Genomic DNA, 20,942 nt, shown 5'->3' with positions numbered 1-20,942 from the left:
GGCCGTAGCATTGAATGGAGATTACGTTGAAAAATAGTGTTGTGTAGCTAAAAGATTGGGGAATAACCTGGTGTATTTCAATGCTGAATGAAACAACCCCTGTTTCAGAAAAAAAATGTGTTGCATTACTTATTGAACTGCCCTCGTAGAAGTGGACTACAATTTTCTAGTGAACCACCAGAAGGTGGGCGGCGTTGATGTCGCAACATTTTGAACATAACACCTGGGCCAGTGAATGATCGAAAAACAATCAAAACACTAACAGAGTCATTTTTATTATTTATCTCACCAGAAATCAAGAGCATCATTGTAGAAGAAATGAACAGGAAACCCAAACGAGTAATTTCTTTGTGGAATGCAGCTCATTCTTCGAACAAAACAACATGGAGAGATATAAATGCAACTAAAGTGTATGCTGTATTAGCAATTCTAATAGGAGCTGGTCGAACTCATGGACATCGCACAAGTGCTTCCGATGTGTGGGGAGGTAATGTTGCCTTTTGGCAACCATTCTTTTCTGCTGCCATGTCAAGAAACCGATTTTTGTCTATACTGAAAGTCTTGCGATTTGACAACAGAGACACAAGAGCACAGAGAATTGAAGAAACCAAGGGCAAGCTACGAATTGAAGAAACCAAGGACAAGCTACAAGCCATCAGGGTAGTGTTCGGCAAATTTCAATGTAACTTGTGCAAAAACTCCTATCCTTACGAATACGTGACTATTGATGAACGATTAGCAACATACCGAGGAAACTGCAATTTTAGGGTTTATATGAAGAGCAAGCCTGGCAAGTATGGCATTAAAATTTGGGTTTGTGCTGATGTGAAGACATCTTACTTATTACGGATCCAAATTTACACAGGAATGGTGGACAATACTCGGGAAGTGAATCAAGGACAGAGATTTGTTTTGGATCTGATGGAACCATTTCTGAATAACGGTCATGGTGTAACAACTGATAATTTTTTCTTCCATTGGCTGCTGTACTACTAAAACGAAACACGACATTCGTTGGTACCTTGCGTTCCAATAAGAAAGAGTTCTGAAGGAATTCTTGCCAAACAGAAAGAGAGAAGTTCACTCTTCAATGTTTGGTTTCATGAATGACTTGACCCTAGTTTCCTATGTTCCAAAGAAGGGAAAGGCAGCAATACTACTCTCTACTCAGCATAATGAGAGACAAGTGAGTGGTGAAGAAAGTGAACACAAACCGGAAATCATACTGCACTACAACAAAGCCAAAGGTGCTGTAGATAATGGGGACAAAATGACAAGAGAATACAGTTGTGTTAGAGGAACGAGGCAGTGGCCACTAAGAATCTTCATGGAAATGATAGATATTGTAGCACTGAATGCATATATTCTGTACAGTCAAAGATTTATTGACTGGCAGAATAATAACCGAAGCCGTCGTAAACTCTTCACGACTGAACTGGCATTTGGACTCGGCAAAGGCAACATGGATGAAAGAGCCAAAAATATCAACAGTCTTCATAAAGATGTACAAGATGCACTGAAAGCTTGTGGTATTGCAATTCCTACAGCAGTGATCCAGACCCAGAGTTCCAAGTTACCAACGCCACAACGATGTCAAGATTGCAAGAGAAACAATCGGAAAACAAGATTCTGTTGTGTAACGTGTAAGAAACCTGTTTGTAATATACGCAGAGAAGAAACTGTTACTGTGAAGTGCATGCAGTGCAAAAATGTACCTGACTGAAAAGTTGAAAAAAGTCTTGTGTTATTTTACTGCAGTGACTGTTGAGGAACATAGATTATTAATTTTCTTTTCGTTGAGTAATGAATTTAGCGAAAGATATAAAAATTTTTTTGTACTTTGTGATCTGATTAAATACTTCTAATAACCTGAAAAGCTGCTTCTCAATACCAAATAAACCCATTCACTGGAAATAACGAAATCTGAGAACAAATATTACAAGGATCATATACCGACTGCCTGTTAAAACTCCTTTCCATCCTCCTGATGGGAAATATTAACGAAGTTACAAGTCAAAAAGCTGTGCCACTACGGCAGGCGATGCCACATTGTCACCTGCAGGTGTGGATTCGAATGCGTATCGGCTCCCCGCCACTCCTCTGGCGGCACGCGGTGGCCATCACTCTCATATTTTACAGTGCTCAGCTCTCTGACTGCATGCCCACTCGCTGTTTACGACCTGCACATGTGCATTTCTGTACTAACCACAGAATACCAGAAGATGACTTCCTTTCTTAAAACACCAATTGTACCCCAATCTAGCAAAGAATTATTAAAATGTAAAGTTAAAACATTAAATCAACTTATCAAATAGTTATCCATTTGCCTATGCCCAATTAAACTTATTCCTAGTAGAGATCTAAAACTAAGCAGAAATTTCACATTAATATAGGAATACCACGAAGTTCTATTTAAGATATAATGTAAGTGATACCCATTATTGACCATGTTCAGTAATGCTTCACTCAAATTAGGGCAAGAATTGCCGTTTATCTTGTGGCTGCAATCAAGGTATGAGGACCTGAGCATCTAAAAATGACTGTATGTAACCAATTTACCAATCTGCAGCATTTTCCAGTCGTATCCTTATGTCTCAAAATGTAATTGAAGTTAACTATGAGTTTTGCTTATGTAACGATAACAGAAGACTATTGAATACAACAGACTGATATTGATCCTACCACTGTGCCAACTGGCCATATCCATTTCCAACATTTCTCAGCCACATGAATATTGGTCATCATAAAGGCACCAAGCGAGCCGCTTGCGCTCTGGAGGTACGCTCGCTAACAATACAACACTGGATCCTGCTGACTATAGCACTTACCACTGGCATCACACCACAGCAACTGCACCAAGCCTCACTTAGCTACAACATCCAGACCCTTTACACAATGCAGTTAAAAAACTTTGACATACAGCCCTGATCTCTCCTTTTCACGTCAAAATAATGTGTTGATTTTACCAAACACTCTTACTTGTGCCCTTACAAAACTCATAGGAAAATTCATGATAGAAATTATTAGTAAAATATCCATTTTGAAGATACAGCCTCTTATGACACTGTAAAGTCAGATTGAGTTTCATGGCCATTCAGCCCTGAGCTGTTCCTACTTGAAGGGGCCATATGTTATGCGTCAAGACATTGTCTACAAGCCTCAAGCTTGTGTTCAACACACTTCAGGTTACTTTCTATGATTTACCACTCTGACTTGCAGCTTTCAGCCTTCAAGGTAAGTTTGTCACTGGAAAATCAACAGCCACCATCTGCCTGAATCTTCACTGCAGCACAATAATTCATAAGATATTACAGGTAGGTTGAATAACTCACCACAAAGGCCAACAATGATGACTTGCCGTTATGAAGATTACAGGCACGAAGAAACAAAACACATGTTAAAAAAGACCATACCTAAGTAACATGTAGAAGGTGTATTGGGATTCATGATGTACCCGTAAGGTAGTGGGAGAACCGTTAGGTGCACATTGCTCAGCACTTTCATGTGAAATATACCAACCTACAAGCAGAAGTAAATGACAACAGAGATAACAAGAGAAAGGTTATCGCTATAGCCCCTGCTCTAGCTATTAAAAAAATGTATTTGAAAATATTTATTGTGTTTAGTGTAGGATTTAGAAGTAATGCTGTGTGTGTTTGTATTATATTATATCTAGAAACAAAGATGATGAGACTTACCAAACAAAAGCGCTGGCAGGTCGATACACACACAAACAAACACAAGCATACACACAATTCAAGCTTTCGCAACAAACGGTTGCTTCGTCAGGAAAGAGGGAAGGAGAGGGAAAGACGAAAGGATGTGGGTTTTAAGGGAGAGGGTAAGGAGTCATTCCAATCCCGGGAGCGGAAAGACTTACCTTAGGGGGAAAAAAGGACAATCCTCCCCACTCCACCAAGAGTGTCTTTCCGCCGTCCACCTAACCTTCGTAACCTCTTAGTTCATCCCTATGAAATCCCCAAACCACTTTCCCTACCCTCTGGCTCCTACCCTTGTAACCGCCCCCGGTGTAAAACCTGTCCCATGCACCCTCCCACCACCACCTACTCCAGTCCTGTAACCCGGAAGGTGTACACGATCAAAGGCAGAGCCACGTGTGAAAGCACCCACGTGATATACCAACTGACCTGCCTACACTGTGAAGCCTTCTATGTGGGAATGACCAGCAACAAACTGTCCATTCGCATGAATGGACACAGGCAGAAAGTGTTTGTTGGTAATGAGGATCACCCTGTGGCTAAACATGCCTTGGTGCATGGCCAGCACATCTTGGCACAGTGTTACACCGTCCGGGTTATCTGGATACTTCCCACTAACACCAACCTGTCAGAACTCCGGAGATGGGAACTTGCCCTTCAGCATATCCTCTCTTCTCGCTATCCGCCAGGCCTCAATCTCCGCTAATTTCAATTTGCCGCCTCTCGTACCTCACCTGTCTTTCAACAACATCTTTGCCTCTGTACTTCCACCTCGGCTGATATCTCTGCCTAAACTCTTTGCCTTTACAAATGTCTGCTTGTGTCTGTGTATGTGCGGATGGATATGTGTGTGTGTGCGAGTGTATACCTGTCCTTTTTTCCCCCTAAGGTAAGTCTTTCCGCTCCCGGGATTGGAATGACTCCTTACCCTCTCCCTTAAAACCCAAATCCTTTCGTCTTTCCCTCTCCTTCCCTCTTTCCTGACGAAGCAACCGTTTGTTGCGAAAGCTTGAATTTTGTGTGTATGTTTGTGTTTGTTTGTGTGTCTATCGACCTGCCAGCACTTTTGTTTGGTAAGTCTCATCATCTTTGTTTTAGATATATTTTTCCCACGTGGAATGTTTCCCTCTATTATATTTGTATTATATTATGTATTTATATAATTTATCTCACAGTCTACCCCCCTCTCTCTAAGCTTGCCTCCCAACTTTGAGGAGTATTTTTATTGCTGTTTTATTATGCCATGTATAAAAATATTCAGCGTGGTTAGAGGATGCTCAAACTGAGCTACTGGGAAATAGCAGATATGGATACTTCATATTATTGCAACTCTGTTCATTTGAAAATAGCAGTTGGTGGAAACATCCCAAATATGAGAACTTACCTCTTTATCTAAATATTGTAAATAATTATTTCCTCTCACTGAGAGATGTGCACTTTACACAACAAATACTTTTCATGCCGAATCCAAGCACAGTGTGCATGCCACGACACATGTTTCTTCAATAATTTAAGTACAGTAGCAATCCCTAGTAAAATGGAAGATAGATAAAAAAAATTAGCCCATGAGAACTGATAGTAGTTACCTGCAACAACATACATTCAGAATCATTATCACTAATGTTGATGCCACAAGCCCTATCACGTGTGCCAAAGTAAGGCACACTGACTTGAGGAGAATGCACTTAGTGGCCATGCCACTACGCCCTTAGGCAAACGGAAGCACCAAGATGCGTAATCTATCAATTGATGTGAGACTAGGAATCTGTTGATTTCTATGGTAGACCAACTAGGCTTGGATCGATTCAGACAATGCTGTTATTTATGCTACTGACAGGGCACAGTGGATCTGCACCCATTCTGTTAGAACTGCCACCGGGCTCCATGATCCTATGCTATTGCAGTTAATTTTTTGACCCTCCCGCTTTTATCGTTTACCCTATTGCCAGCTCTATTCTGTACTTCTTTCTTCCGTCAATGAGGAGCTAGCCAGATTAATCGGGACTATGCCCTTGGACAGTACCATGAGTATCACATTCTTTTGCAGCCACATTATACCAGAGTATCTCTCCTCTCTTGTTGCAATGATCTGTCTCACTTTACTCACGTCTTGCCGTAAGGACTCAACAGTGTCCTAATTAATTCAAGTGTATCACTAAAATGTCAGAGACTAAAGCCTTACAAAGATATCAAGTGCTCTGCACTTCGGTAACACATGCCTAACCTTGAGGGATAGGAATAAAACTTTGCTGCTTCTCAGTCATCATGAAACTGTGTTCCTCTGTCACTCTTTTTGCTTCCGCACACTCAGAATTATTCTAATTGAGTGGATATTCCAAGCATTATGTCTGTGCCTGTAGCTCTATGGGTCATTGAATTTATTATATGGGTTTTGTATAAATACGGCTACTGTAAATCCCAGGAGCCAACCCCACAGGTTGCACCACATCCCATACCATGGGAACGTCTGATGAGTCACTCTATTTCACAGGCATGGCGCTCCCAATAGGTTAAGCCATAGAGCTTTGGCTAACAGTCTGCTGAAGTTTCATGCAAATTCGTTAAAAACAATTTTACAGGAAAATAGTTTTCAGATGCCAGGAATAAAAACAAACTAACTGTTTGTAATGAAAATTATTAATGCCTATTTAATCATTTGCCAATTACACCTCTTACAGACTCATTCTGTATTCATATCTATTGCTTACTGTCACTTTATGCACTGTTTACTGTGAACCACTTGAGCCTCCATTGACACGAGTCCCACTTGTGAATGTTGCAGTCGCTGGTACTCGACACGCTCTTATTCAGCCAGCCAGCCCTCTAGCCATGTCAACTCTGGCCCGTATTATGGCACCTGGGTGACCATGCACTTCTGCTCAGCTGCAGCCCAGCTGGTTGCTGCCACTGCGCCCACTGCCGCCTCGTCTCCCCGCAAGTAATCGACTACTGACTGCTGCACAGACTCCAACAACTTCACAAAGTGAGTAAAAAGACATTACATTAACAGCGACTTCCAATTATTAAAGACTCAAGTGACACAAATGGATAATGATACTGTAAAGTAAAAACTCAAACTTTGTACCCCCTCCCCTTACTGCATATTTCATAATTCTTTTTTTTTTTTTTTTTTTTTTTTTTTCAATGAGACTTCAGCCCTCCATTAGGTTTAATGGCCTTTAAAAAACAACTGTTTTCTTCTTTTTTTGTGTTTTGAATTGGTCATTAAGAGTGATTACTGTCAGCCTTTGTAACAATCACAGACCTCTCATGGAAGGGAGAAGGAGCTGCACGTGGTAACGGGTAATAACGGTAAAAAAAAATTTATGACATTCTACTTTCAGCATTTTAATCTGGCCTCAGGCAGTGGCGTAAGCAGTTACGTAAATTAGTCCGTAGTACTTGCTATCAGCTCCCATGCTATTACGCTGAGCTAGATTGCCACCACAGTATTGCTAAGTGAGAGATGCCAACTTTCTCCCACAAACCCACCAATGGCAGGAGTGGGTGCAATCACACGAGGTGTGCAAGAGGGTCAGCGAGGTAATGGCTGCAACAGCAGGTTGCTGTCTTGCCTGCCAGCTTCCTTACCCTCTGGGTGTGTCCACCATTCCTTCCTATTTGAAGGTGAAATACTCTTCCCAGACAATGTGCAGTTCATTCTGCAGCCGTAGCTAGTTTCCATGAATATTGTACCCCTTAGTGGCAGTTCTTGGCAATAATTTCTACCAATCCTAGCATTTTTCATGTTACACGCATGAAAAACCCCTTGGATGCCCACTAAGTTCCCGATACCATCCTGACCATGTACAGAAGCTTTTGAAATGTTGTGCCGCTGAAAATTGGATAGATGGAGACATAACTTATGAGTAGATACTAAATAGAATTTGAAAGAAAAGAAATCTGTGGCACAACCCGACTGGAAGAAGGGATCGATCAGTTGATTGGACACATTCTGAGAAATCAAGCGATCACCAATTTAGTATTGGAGGGGAGGGGAGATGGGGAGGGGAGGGGGGGGGGGGGTTGAAAATTATAGAGGGAGACCAAGAGATGAATAGAGTAAGCAGATACAGAAGGATGTATGCTGCAGTAGTTATTCGGAGATCAAGAGGCTTGGACAGGATAGAGTAGCTTGGAGAGCTGCATCAAGCCAGTTTCCATACTGAAGACAACAACAGAAAAAACATAATGTTGGAAGTAAATCTGTCAGAACATTTTCTTTAAATGAGCCTTTTCCTTGTGGAAGGTAAGAGCCCACTTTTTCTGTCGAAGCAGCACACAACCAAGACAAGTGAGGGGGTGATGATTTGTTCATGCTCAGCACAAAGAAGTAGTAATCCACTGGGATTACAATTTCCTATCTTACATCTGCCTGCAAAGCTCACATGTTGATTATTTTTTTCCCCAAGAAATTAGGGAATTCTGGTAGGTTGGTGTCAGTGGGAAGTATCCAGATAACCCGGACGATGTAACACTGTGCCAAGATGTGCTGGCCGTGCATTAAGGCATGTTTAGCCACAGGGTGATCCTCATGCCACTTTCGTTGACGTTGACCTCCATCTGTCCAATGGCCAGCTTCACACATCCGTCCACATCAAACCCACCAACAAGGAACAGTACCTCCATTTTGACAGCTGCCACCCATTCCATATCAAATGGTCGCTTCCCTACAGCTTAAGTCTTCGTGGCAAACAAATCTGCTCCAGTCCTGAATCCCTGAACCATTACACCAATAACCTGAAAATAGCTTTCACATCCCGCAACTACCCTCCCGACCTGGTACAGAAGCAAATTGCTAAAGCCACTTCCTCATCCCCTCAAACCCAGAACCTCCCACAGAAAAAACCCAAAATTGCCCCACTTGTGACAGGATACTTACCGGGACTGGAACAGACTCTGAACGTGGCTCTCCAGCAGGGATACGACTTCCTCAAATCCTGCCCTGAAATGAGATCCATCCTTCATGAAATCCTCCCCACTCCACCAAGAGTGTTTTTCCGCCGTCCACCTAACCTTCATAACCTCTTGGTTCATCCCTATGAAATCCCCAAACCACCTTCCCTACCCTCTGGCTCCTACCCTTGTAACCGCCCCCGGTGTAAAGCCTGTCCCATGCACCCTCCCACCACCACCTACTCCAGTCCTGTAACCCGGAAGGTGTATACGATCAAAGGCAGAGCCACGTGTGAAAGCACCCATGTTATTTACCAACTGACCTGCCTACACGGTGACGTATTCTATGTGGGAATGACCAGCAACAAATTGTCCATTCGCATGAATGGACACAGGCAGACATTGTTTGTTGGTAATGAGGATCACCCTGTGGCTAAAGATGCCTTGGTGCACGGCCAACACATCTTGGCACAGTGTTACACTGTCCGGGTTATCTGGATACTTCCCACTGACACCAACCTGTCAGAACTCTGGAGATGGGAACTTACCCTTCAATATATTCTCTCTTCCCGTTACCCACCAGGCCTCAACCACCGCTAATTTCAAGTTTCCGCCGCTCATACCTCACCTGTCATTCAACAACATCTTTGCCTCTGTACTTCCACCTCGACTGATATCTCTGCCCAACCTCTTTGCATTTACATATGTCTGCCTTGTGTCTGTATATGTGTGGATGGATATGTGTGTGTGTGCGAGTGTATACCTGTCCTTTTTTCCCCCTAAGGTAAGTCTTTCCGCTCCCGGGATTGGAATGACTCCTTACCCTCTCCCTTAAAACCCACATCCTTTCGTCTTTCCCTCTCCTTCCCTCTTTCCTGACGAAGCAACCGTTGGTTGCGAAAGCTTGAATTTTGTGTGTATGTTTGTGTGTCAATCGACCTGCCAGCGCTTTCGTTTGGTAAGTCACATGATCTTTGTTTTTAGATATATTTTTCCCACGTGGAATGTGTCTGTTATCAGCAACAATGACATCTGGTGTCTGAACAATTCTACCTTATGAAATTTGAGGAACTGGTAAATTCAAATTACTGTGCCCAAGATAGTCTGACAGTTTAATAGTTGTTACAAATTCCATCATCAGACATTCTACCATTACTGTCCACATCAAAGTATAGAACTCTACAATCAGGTCTAACCAGTGCTAACAGCACAATAGTATTTGTGCCTTTATGATTAAAGTACTCACTACCTTCATTCTTGGGAGCCTATACATCATGTTTTCAAACCACAGCATCAATACAGTTTGGAAAATCCCATCTACTTTCAAAACCATTAACAATTTGCAACTATTTTTCTGTTAAAGATACCAGAAAGTACAAAAATCAAGAGTTCTACCTGTAATTTATACATATAAATAGTAATAAGCATATTACATTATGACATTTATTTTGGGTAACAGACATAGAAAACAAAAAGAAAAGTAACGCGACACAAATAGGCCTACTAACAGAAGTCAGAAGGACTCTTTGTAAAAAAAAAAAAATATGGACAGTCAGATTCTGATAGAGTTTTGGAAAATGCCTTGGAAATGATGCAGAAACGTAATGATAAATTTCAAGTGTTGTTTCATGTTGTTTCACAGCTTATAGCACTGTCGCAATCAGCAATTTAAAAAGAGAGAGAGAGAGAGAGAGAGAGAGAGAGAGAGTAGAATCCAAGAAGCAATTTTGCAAAACGTTGGCAGAGAATGATGCTGCAATGTTTGGATATCTGATGATAGAAAGTTTATTCCTATAATGTACACGCCATCAGATGAAGTAGTTATTTTACCTGAGTCTACAAAAGTGAATCATTCACACGGTAATTGTTTTGCAAATGTTCTGCCTAAGTGAATTATCTGAGTGAACTTATGAAATATCAAAATACTAACCTTTAAATACACTCTTTTCAAACATTCATACATAGAGTCTCATAGCAGTCGAGGACACTTTTATTCTCTTACCTGTTGCTAAAAATCAAAACGTAATTAAAAGGCAATCTCTTGGTGAAACAGCTTGCTGCATGTTTGCATCCTGTTTCTGAATACTTGTTTCTACAATAGACAAAAGTTGTGCAAAACTTGCATACGATATTCTTAGAAAGTTTTTGATCTGAGCAGAGTCCTCTGTTTTTAGTTCATTCAGTAATGTTTTTGAAAACTTAAACATGTATGTCTCTGCACCCACTACTTCTTTTTTTCTTATAATTTTGTTCATCACATTTTTGTTTCAGTATGTAACAATAATTCAAAAGTGGTGGTGGCCACTCTGATTTTTGTGCACAACACTGCAAACTTCCACCTGATTGTCTCAAAATGTGGCACTAGTGGAAACACTTCCTCAAGTACTTGTAGCAAGTTCTTGCCCGAGTGACTTGCAGAAGAAAACTTGCACAAGTTTTTGTTCTAATTTAAACCATTCGGCAAGTACTTGCAGAAGTTACTCACAGTTGGCTACTAGTGGATCCATGCCTTAAGTCAAACACAAAGACAAAATTATTTGAACTGTACTTAAATAAAATACTTCCTGAACCACTGTACACAAAAGTGTGCAATATTCTTATTCATTAGGCCGTCAATAAAAATAACATGTTGCGGTAACTCCCAGAAAATCCAAACCCAGGTTGCACACTCTTTTCATAAAAGTTCAGGAGTTACTTGCTGCATTTCAGGGTCTTCCATTGTGCTGAAGTATTCATATGTATATTCCATCCATTGTTTTTCTTTATTTTTAATTAACTTTCCATGAACTATTTTGTGATGATTCCTGACATAACCACAGTTTTGGCTCAGATGCTCCTACAGAACTTGAAGACAGATAATTGTTAATATTGATATTATTATTATTATTATTATTATGCACAATATTGATGACAAGATAATGCAATTTCCAACATTGTTGGCACAATTTCGCCTTCATAAACTGTGAAGCTCTTGGCAGTTGCTCAGTCAACAACAGTTAATAAACATTTCAGAAGGCTGACAGGGTCAGAAAATCAGTACTGCTATCAACTTATTACACTTCAAATGGCAAAGTAGTTTAATATTTTAATTGGATAGATAAAAAATCTATTCACTAAGTGACAGCAGAACACACACACACACAAAAGAAGGTTGTAATTAGGCAAGCTTTCGGAGCCAGTGGCTCCTTCTTCAGACAGAAAGGTTGAAGGGGAAGGAAGAGGGGTGAAGGAAAATGACTGCAGAGGTCTAGGAAAAGGAGTAGACTTTGGGAAAGTCACCCAGGACTGCGTGTCCGGGGAGACCTACCACGTGGGATGAGAAGGAAAGACTGATTGTTGGGGCCTGCATCAGACGAGATTTGAGAACCTGAGAGCTTAAAGGTGGAAGACAGGGTAACACGCAAGACAGAGATTACTGCTTAAACATCATGCACGAGTTAATAAGAGTAAAAAGCTAAGTGCACTGTACATAACAAGAGATGGGAGGAGGCGGCGAAAAATAGACGGGTAAGACAATGAAATATGTAGGAAACTAAAATGGATTGAAGAAATGCTGAGATAGAAGAAATTAACGTAAATTAAGGCCAGGTGGGTGACGAGAACCAAGGAAATGTTGTAGTACTACTTCCCACCTGCAGAGTTCTGAGAAACTGGTGTCTGGGGGGAGAATCCAGATGGCACGTCTGGTGAAACAAGCGCCAAGGTCACAATTGTCATGTTGTAGAGCACGCTCTGCAACAGGATATTACGTGTTTCCAGTATACACCTATAGCTGTTCATCCTAATTGATGGTTTGGTAGTAGTTGTGCCAAGTGAAAGGCCAAACAGTGTTTACATAACAGCTTGTATATGACACGTAGATCGTCTGAAATCCATGCCCGTCCCACTCCCACCACACAACCTGCTTGTCACCATTGATGCCGCTTCCCTCTAGACCACCATCGCCCACATACATGGTCTGTCTGCTGCTGAACATTTCCTCAGCCAGCGCCCACCTGATTCCAAACCTATGACATGCTTCCAACTCATCTTAATCAACTTTATAGTTGCCAACAACAACTTCATCTTTGAGGGGCAGACTTACAAACAGATAAGGGGTTTGCCCATGGGAACCAGGATGGCTCCTTCCTATGCCAGCCTTTTTATGGATTGCTTGGAGGGGCTTTCCTGGGATCCATAAGTCTTCAGCCCCTGGTTTGGTTTATATATATTGATGATGTCTTTACCATATGGACTCGTGGTGAGACTGACTTGTTAAAATTCCCGGAATCTCTGAATATCTTCTCCCAATTAAATTTCAAATGGTCCTATTCTAAATCCCTTGCTACTTTCCTTGATGTTTATCTTATCCTCACTGAAGGCCAGCTACACACTTCCATCCACTTTAAACCTATCACTAAACAATAGCACTTACATTTTGACTGATGCCATCCTTTCCACATCAAGCATTACTTCCCATACAGTCTTGGACTTACAAGGGGAGGTCGCCAATTGTGAAATTCAGATTGGATTCATACTGCGCATAATAAAAGCTCATGGCCACAGGTGTAATGTGGCAAAGCACCAAGACGCACTTCTCAGCCGTTGTCGAGAAAATCGACAGTTAAAAGAAACCGCTGCGGTGAAATACTCTCTACGTTTAATTATTTTCCACAGCTTCATGGCTCAGCGGTAAGCGCTTAGGGTTTATAATCCGAAGGTCGCCAGATCGAATCTCGCACCATGCAATTTTTTTTTTTTTTTTTTTTTTTTTTTTTTTTTTTTTTTTTTTTTTTTTTTTGTAATTCAAATGTGTATACACACACACATATATATATATATATATATATATATATATATATATATATATATATATATATATATATATATATATATATATATATATATATATATATATATATATATTTTTTTTTTTGGAATATCGTTTCTACGTCTTCCGTTAACTATACGTGGTTAACATTATGAAGACAATTAATAACATTTGTGAAATACAACTTTGTTTGCGGAAAACATAATGATGTTCGAAGTCACCAGTTTTTCCGCGACAAACGACTTTCAACAACTTATTAAATGCATAATTGTTGCAACTGATTGCCGGGAATTATATATATATATATATATATATATAATATATATTTGAATAACAAAAAACTAATAATTAAAAAAAATTGCATGGCGCGAGATTCGATCCAGCGACCTTCGGATTACGAACCCGAGCGCTTACCGCTGCGCCACAACGCTGTAGAAAACTATCAATCGTAGAGAGTATTTCACCGCAACGGTTTCTTTTAACTGTCGATTTTCTCGATGACGGCTGAGAAGTGATATATATATATATTTTTTTTGGAATATCGTTTCTACGTCTTCCGTTAACTATACGTGGTTAACATTATGAAGACAATTAATAACATTTGTGAAATACAACTTTGTTTGCGGAAAACATAATGATGTTCGAAGTCACCAGTTTTTCCGCGACAAACGACTTTCAACAACTTATTAAATGCATAATTGTTGCAACTGATTGCCGGGAATTATTTATATATATATATATATATATATATATATATATATATATATATATATAGATGAGGTGACTTACCGAACAAAAGCGCTGGCAGGTCGATAGACACACAAACAAACACAAACACACACACAAAATTCAAGCTTTCGCAACAAACTGTTGCCTCATCAGGAAAGAGGGAAGGAGAGGGGAAGACGAAAGGAAGTGGGTTTTAAGGGAGAGGGTAAGGAGTCATTCCAATCCCGGGAGCGGAAAGACTTACCTTAGGGGGAAAAAAGGACAGGTATACACTCGCACACACGCACATATCCATCCACACATACAGACACAAGCAGACATATTTAAAGACAAAGAGTTTGGGCAGAGATGTCAGTCGAGGCAGAAGTGTAGAGGCAAAGAAGTTGTTGAAAGACAGGTGAGGTATGAGTGGCGGCAACTTGAAATTAGCGGAGATTGAGGCCTGGCGGATGACGAGAATAGAGGATATACTGAAGGGCAAGTTCCCATCTCCGGAGTTCGGATAGGTTGGTGTTGGTGGGAAGTATCCAGATAACCCGGACGGTGTAACACTGTGCCAAGATGTGCTGGCTGTGCACCAAGGCATGTTTAGCCACAGGGTGATCCTCATTACCAACAAACACTGTCTGCCTGTGTCCATTCATGCGAATGGACAGTTTGTTGCTGGTCATTCCCACATAGAATGCATCACAGTGTAGGCAGGTCAGTTGGTAAATCACGTGGGTGCTTTCACACGTGGCTCTGCCTCTGATCGTGTACACCTTCCGGGTTACAGGACTGGAGTAGGTGGTGGTGGGAGGGTGCATGGGACAGGTTTTGCATCGGGGGCGGTTACAAGGATAGGAGCCAGAGGGTAGGGAAGGTGGTTTGGGGATTTCATAGGGATGAACTAACAGGTTACGAAGGTTAGGTGGACGGCGGAAAGACACTCTTGGCGGAGTGGGGAGGATTTCATGAAGGATGGACCTCATTTCAGGGCAGGATTTGAGGAAGTCGTATCCCTGCTGGAGAGCCACATTCAGAGTCTGGTCCAGTCCCGGAAAGTATCCTGTCACAAGTGGGGCACTTTTGTGGTTCTTCTGTGGGGGATTCTGGGTTTGAGGGGACGAGGAAGTGGCTCTGGTTATTTGCTTCTGTACCAGGTCGGGAGGGTAGTTGCGGGATGCGAAAGCTGTTTTCAGGTTGTTGGTGTAATGATTCAGGGATTCCGGACTGGAGCAGATTCGTTTGCCACGAAGACCTAGGCTGTAGGGAAGGGACCGTTTGATGTGGAATGGGTGGCAGCTGTCATAATGGAGGTACTGTTGCTTGTTGGTGGGTTTGATGTGGACGGACGTGTGAAGTTGGCCATTGGACAGGTGGAGGTCAACGTCAAGGAAAGTGGCATGGGATTTGGAGTAGGACCAGGTGAAACTGATGGAACCAAAGGAGTTGAGGTTGGAGAGGAAATTCTGGAGTTCTTCTTCACTGTGAGTCCAGATCATGAAGATGTCATCAATAAATCTGTACCAAACTTTGGGTTGGCAGACTTGGGTAACCAAGAAGGCTTCCTCTAAGCGACCCATGAATAGGTTGGCGTACGAGGGGGCCATCCTGGTGCCCATGGCTGTTCCCTTTAATTGTTGGTATGTCTGGCCCTCAAAAGTGAAGAAGTTGTGGGTCAGGATGAAGCTGGCTAAGGTGATGAGGAAAGAGGTTTTAGGTAGGGTGGCAGGTGATCGGCGTGAAAGGAAATGCTCCATCGCAGCGAGGCCCTGGACGTGCGGAATATTAGTGTATAAGGACGTGGCATCAATGGTTACAAGGATGGTTTCCGGGGGTAACAGATTGGGTAAGGATTCCAGGCGTTCAAGGAAGTGGTTGGTGTCCTTGATGAAGGATGGGAGACTGCATGTAATGGGTTGAAGGTGTTGATCTACGTAGGCAGAGATACGTTCTGTGGGGGCTTGGTAACCAGCTACAATGGGGCGGCCGGGATGATTGGGTTTGTGGATTTTAGGAAGAAGGTAGAAGGTGGGGTGCGGGGTGTCGGTGGGGTCAGGAGGTTGATGGAGTCAGGTGAAAGGTTTTGCAGGGGGCCTAAGGTTCTGAGGATTCCTTGAAGCTCCGCCTGGACATCGGGAATGGGGTTACCTTGGCAAACTTTGTATGTGGTGTTGTCTGAAAGCTGACGCAGTCCCTCAGCCACATACTCCCGACGATCAAGTACCACGGTCGTGGAACCCTTGTCCGCCGGAAGAATGACGATGGATCGGTCAGCCTTCAGATCACGGATAGCCTGGGCTTCAGCAGTGTGCACCTTACTTCACAGACAACTTGTAGTGATGTTGCCATCGTAACTAAAAAATTCAATAAATGTGGTACTTGCAAAACGAAGAGACATGCAGCAGATCCACACACGACGTGGCTCATTGGAGGACAATACGACAGAGGCAGGAAAATTCTGTTCCCGCCCGGGATCGAACCGGGGACCTTCTGCGTGTGAAGCAGACGTGATAACCGCTACACTACGGAAACGACGGACCCGAGGAGTCCATCCTTGTTCACTCGAACTTGCCTCAGCCTTTCTCTCGTCCGCGAATGCACACACGACAGTTCTTTTGTCAGCTTGGAACCCATCACAGCCGAGGGCTCAAGAAGTCTTCGGGGTGCTCGAGAGGGTGTCTGCCGTAGCACCCCTAACGAGATAGCGGCGTTTCGCGCAGTCGTTATTGCAAGTCATATCAGCAAAAGCAAAAGCAATCACTTTCTCAGCAGCAGGCAGTGCGAGCCCAGCAGTGATAATTTTTCCCACGTGGAATGTTTCCTTCCATTATATATATATATATATATATATATATATATATATATATATATATATATATATATATATATATATATATATATATATATATATTTGAATAACAAAAAACTAATAATTAAAAAAAATTGCATGGCGCGAGATTCGATCCAGCGACCTTCGGATTACGAACCCGAGCGCTTACCGCTGCGCCACAACGCTGTAGAAAACTATCAATCGTAGAGAGTATTTCACCGCAACGGTTTCTTTTAACTGTCGATTTTCTCGATGACGGCTGAGAAGTGCTTCTTGGTGCTTTGCCACATTACACCTCTGGCCATGAGCTTTTATTATGCGCAGTATGAATCCAATCTGAATTTCACAATTGGCGGCCTCCCCTTGTTAGAGGCAAACATATTTGTTTGGATACAGGCTCTTTACAGCAATACACCACCATTCTCACCTCAGCCTTCACTGCAACCAATTACCCCACCAATCAATTTCAAAAGCAATTTCCCAGGACATCACATCCAATCCTGGTACTGCTGATTCCTCCAAAAAACAATTTCAGAGCTCACCACTGGTGACTCAGAATTATACTGGTCTGGAATGTATTAATCAGCTACTTCGACAGGGCCATGACTTCCTAAAATCACACCCTGAAATGAGATCTATTGTGTCTGAAATTTTCCCCACCACACTTACAATAGTTTTTCAACATCCTCCCAATCACTCCTTCTGCACCCATCTCTCTACCCTATGGCTCGAATCCCTGTGACTGTCCCCAATGCAAGAGTTGCCCTATGCGCCCTCCTACCACCGCCTGTAGCAGTCCCGTAACTGGCAAAACATACACTATTAAGGCCAGAGCCACCAGTGAAACGATACATCATATACCAGCTGTTATATATATAGCAGCATGACTACCACCAAATTATCAATAGGATGAATAGGCATAGGCAGAGGGTGTATACTGGCAACACGCAATATCCTGTTACAGATCATGCTCTACAACATGACAATTGTGACCTCTGTGCGTGTTTCACCACACACGCTATCTGGATGCTTCCCCCAGGCACCAGATTCTCAGAACTCTGCTGGTGGGAGCTAGCGCTACTTGTCCTTGGTTCTCACCACCCACATGGCCTTAATTTACGTTAATTTCTTCTGTCTCAGCATTTTTTCACAGTAACAACTCTTTTCTTCACTCTGTTTTAGTTTTGTACATCTTTCATTGTCTTACCCGTCTATTTTTCACAAGCCCCCCTTCCCCACCACCTCTGTTGTGTACAATGCACTAGGCTTTTCACTCTTATTAACTCATGCATGATGTTTAAGCAGTAATCTCTGTCTTGCATATTACCCTGTCTTCCACCTTTAAGTTCTCAGGTTTTCAAATCTCGTCTGATGCAGTCCCCAACAATCTATCTTTCCTTCTCATCCCGTGCAGTAAGTCTCCCCTGACCCGTGGTTCTATGTGACTGTCCTGAAATCTACTCCTTTTCCTAGACCTCTCCAGTTCTTTACCATCACCCCTCTTCCATCCCTTTCAACCCTTCTGCACGAAGAACGAGCCACTGGCTCTGAAAGCTTGCCTAATTACAACCTTCTTTTATGTGTACTTGTGGAGTAGATTTTTTTTCTATCCAATTAAATTATTTTGTCAAGTATATTAGTAGGTTGACTGCAACTACTAGATCAAATTCATTAGTTTATTGCATAACAGAAGTAAACCAGTGAGAACAAACTGTGCTGTAACACTCTTGTGCTTCAGAAGAACCATTTTCCTTGTATCATTTAGGACTGTTGAAGGTCTTCAGACTGTTCTTCTCATTACAGAAATTTGCTTTGGAAATGATCCATACTTAACACTTTGAACTGAATAACAATGGATTGTTTTTAAAAGAAAAAGAAGGAAAAACGAAAATCAAAGTACATTTTGAAATAACGCATTCTACGAAAAAACTATTAGGTACATGGGAACTCCTTTTTTTCTATGGTACTTTAATTGAATTTGCATTTACTACTGTCAGTTTGAAATAAAACTGATTCTTTAACAAATTCAACTGTCAAAGTGCAACATTGTGCTTACCTTGAGCATCTGATGTGAAGCTACCTTCTGACCATGAGACCACTTGGCACAATTTGTGTGTTTCACTGGCCTTCAGAAGAGCAGCAGAATGCTTGGAAAAGACATGAGTGGTGAATCAACTATGCTAAGATTAGTAGTACAGAAAATGTGCACTGTGAAATAAAAACAATGTATAGTGTGTGAATAATAAATAAAATATTTATGTTCAAGGTAATTAATGCACATATTTATTTCTGCAAGTTTTTTCCCCGTTGTAACAGACAAAAGGTGTGTGTAACTAGTACAAAAAGCTGAGCAACTGGAACTGTTATAATTCTGGTTCTACAGATAACTTCAAGTATTCTGGAATAAAGAGGCTGCAAAAATGTTGCATCAAACTGGAAAAACAAAAAATGGAAAATCCAGGGCGAAATATGGCAATATTAGGAAAGGGATAGTTGTTACTCACCATACAGCAGAGGTACCGAGTCGGAGTAGCAACTATCTTTTTTGTAGTACCAGAAAAATGAAAATTGGGACTGCAGCTGATGGTCACCGTATCAACAACTTCAATAGAAATAAGTATTTCTTTTTCAACTGAAAGACCAAATAAAACTATATCACCCGTCCAATGAACTGAATTACCATGTATCATACTAAACTAAAGAAAAGAGCGTTACTGCTTCTATTTTAATTCTGCAGATGGGAATTTGTTGCTCCCATAGTGCATTTGAATATTATGCAACTATTAGATTGCTTTTGTATTTAAACAACTAACATCACTCAGGGATTACCCTTATGCCTGGCCTGTTTTGACTGGTTGATGGCTGCCTATAAAACAATCACTGATTGCAGGACAAGTGATCAGCATGTCACCACTCCTTACAGTCGTTATTGTCAGTATATGAATCCTGGCAAAGCCACTTAAGCAATTCCACTTTTGAATTTTGTGATTTTAACTTTTGAATAACTTATATTATATGATTCTATTTGTAAAGTACATTTAGAATCGGAACGAATATGAGATATTTGTGCAATTATTTATTAAGATATTAAAAAGACTACAGTCTAACAAATTAACAGTACACTAATGTGACATGGCTTTATCAGTCGCTACAAGGCTTTAAGTACGATAGTAAGTAAGTAGTCTTAAAAACCCCATATGTCTTTCCTCCAACAAGGCTCTTAGTTCTGCTTCATCCACTACTTGTATGTAACTATTTTATCCTTTCCTTTTGTTTCTTCTGCCTTTGCCTTTCATTTCCAAAATTGAAACTTCTGGTCCTGAAATCTGGCAGCATAGTACTTTTTGCCATATGTATTCCTATCGGCACTTTCCCATACTTCCAGTTTTAATAACTAATAAGATGGTACTTTTATTTTTTATATCACTAATTATCATCCTTGTTCTCCTCCTTTCCTGCAAGAACACAAATCTGCAAGTGTAGGACATTAAATAAAATGAAGTGACACCCACACTACACAAAAGCAATGTTGACTGATGGCCAGTTGTATAAACTCAATACATAGACAATCTGATTTGCTTTCTATAATCATAACAGGTTTTCACAATATCATGAGAAAGAAAGTTGCCACTCACCATATAGCAGATATGCTGAGTCGCAGATAGGCAACGCAAAAATATTTTCACACTTAAAAGCTTTCAGCCAATGGCCTTGTCAACAATACACACACGTACACACATGCACGCACGCACGCACACACACACACACACACACACACACACACACACACACACACAAACGCAACTCACACACACGACTGCAGTCTCAAGCAACTAAAACCACACAACTTTTGTTCTCATAATATTGTTACATTCCGTTCCGGATTTTCTATTGTTTGATTTTTGCATGACAGGTTTTATTTTTGATGCAAAGGAAAAGAAAGAAGAGGGTGTAGCTTCTTAACAATTGTAAC

General features: G+C 41.4%; 1 non-coding gene across 1 annotated transcript; it reads right to left on the bottom strand.

The window, feature by feature from the left end:
* Positions 1–16,598: 16,598 nt before the first annotated feature.
* Trnav-cac lies at positions 16,599–16,671 on the bottom strand. The gene has a single exon. It is a non-coding gene; the product is annotated as a tRNA-Val (tRNA).
* Between the last annotated feature and the right edge of the window lie 4,271 nt (positions 16,672–20,942).

Source organism: Schistocerca americana, chromosome 8 (assembly GCF_021461395.2).
Source record: "Schistocerca americana isolate TAMUIC-IGC-003095 chromosome 8, iqSchAmer2.1, whole genome shotgun sequence".
Taxonomy (NCBI): domain Eukaryota; kingdom Metazoa; phylum Arthropoda; class Insecta; order Orthoptera; family Acrididae; genus Schistocerca; species Schistocerca americana.
The sequence above is the reverse complement of the archived record's forward strand: the minus strand, read 5'-3'. Positions and strand labels throughout refer to the sequence as shown.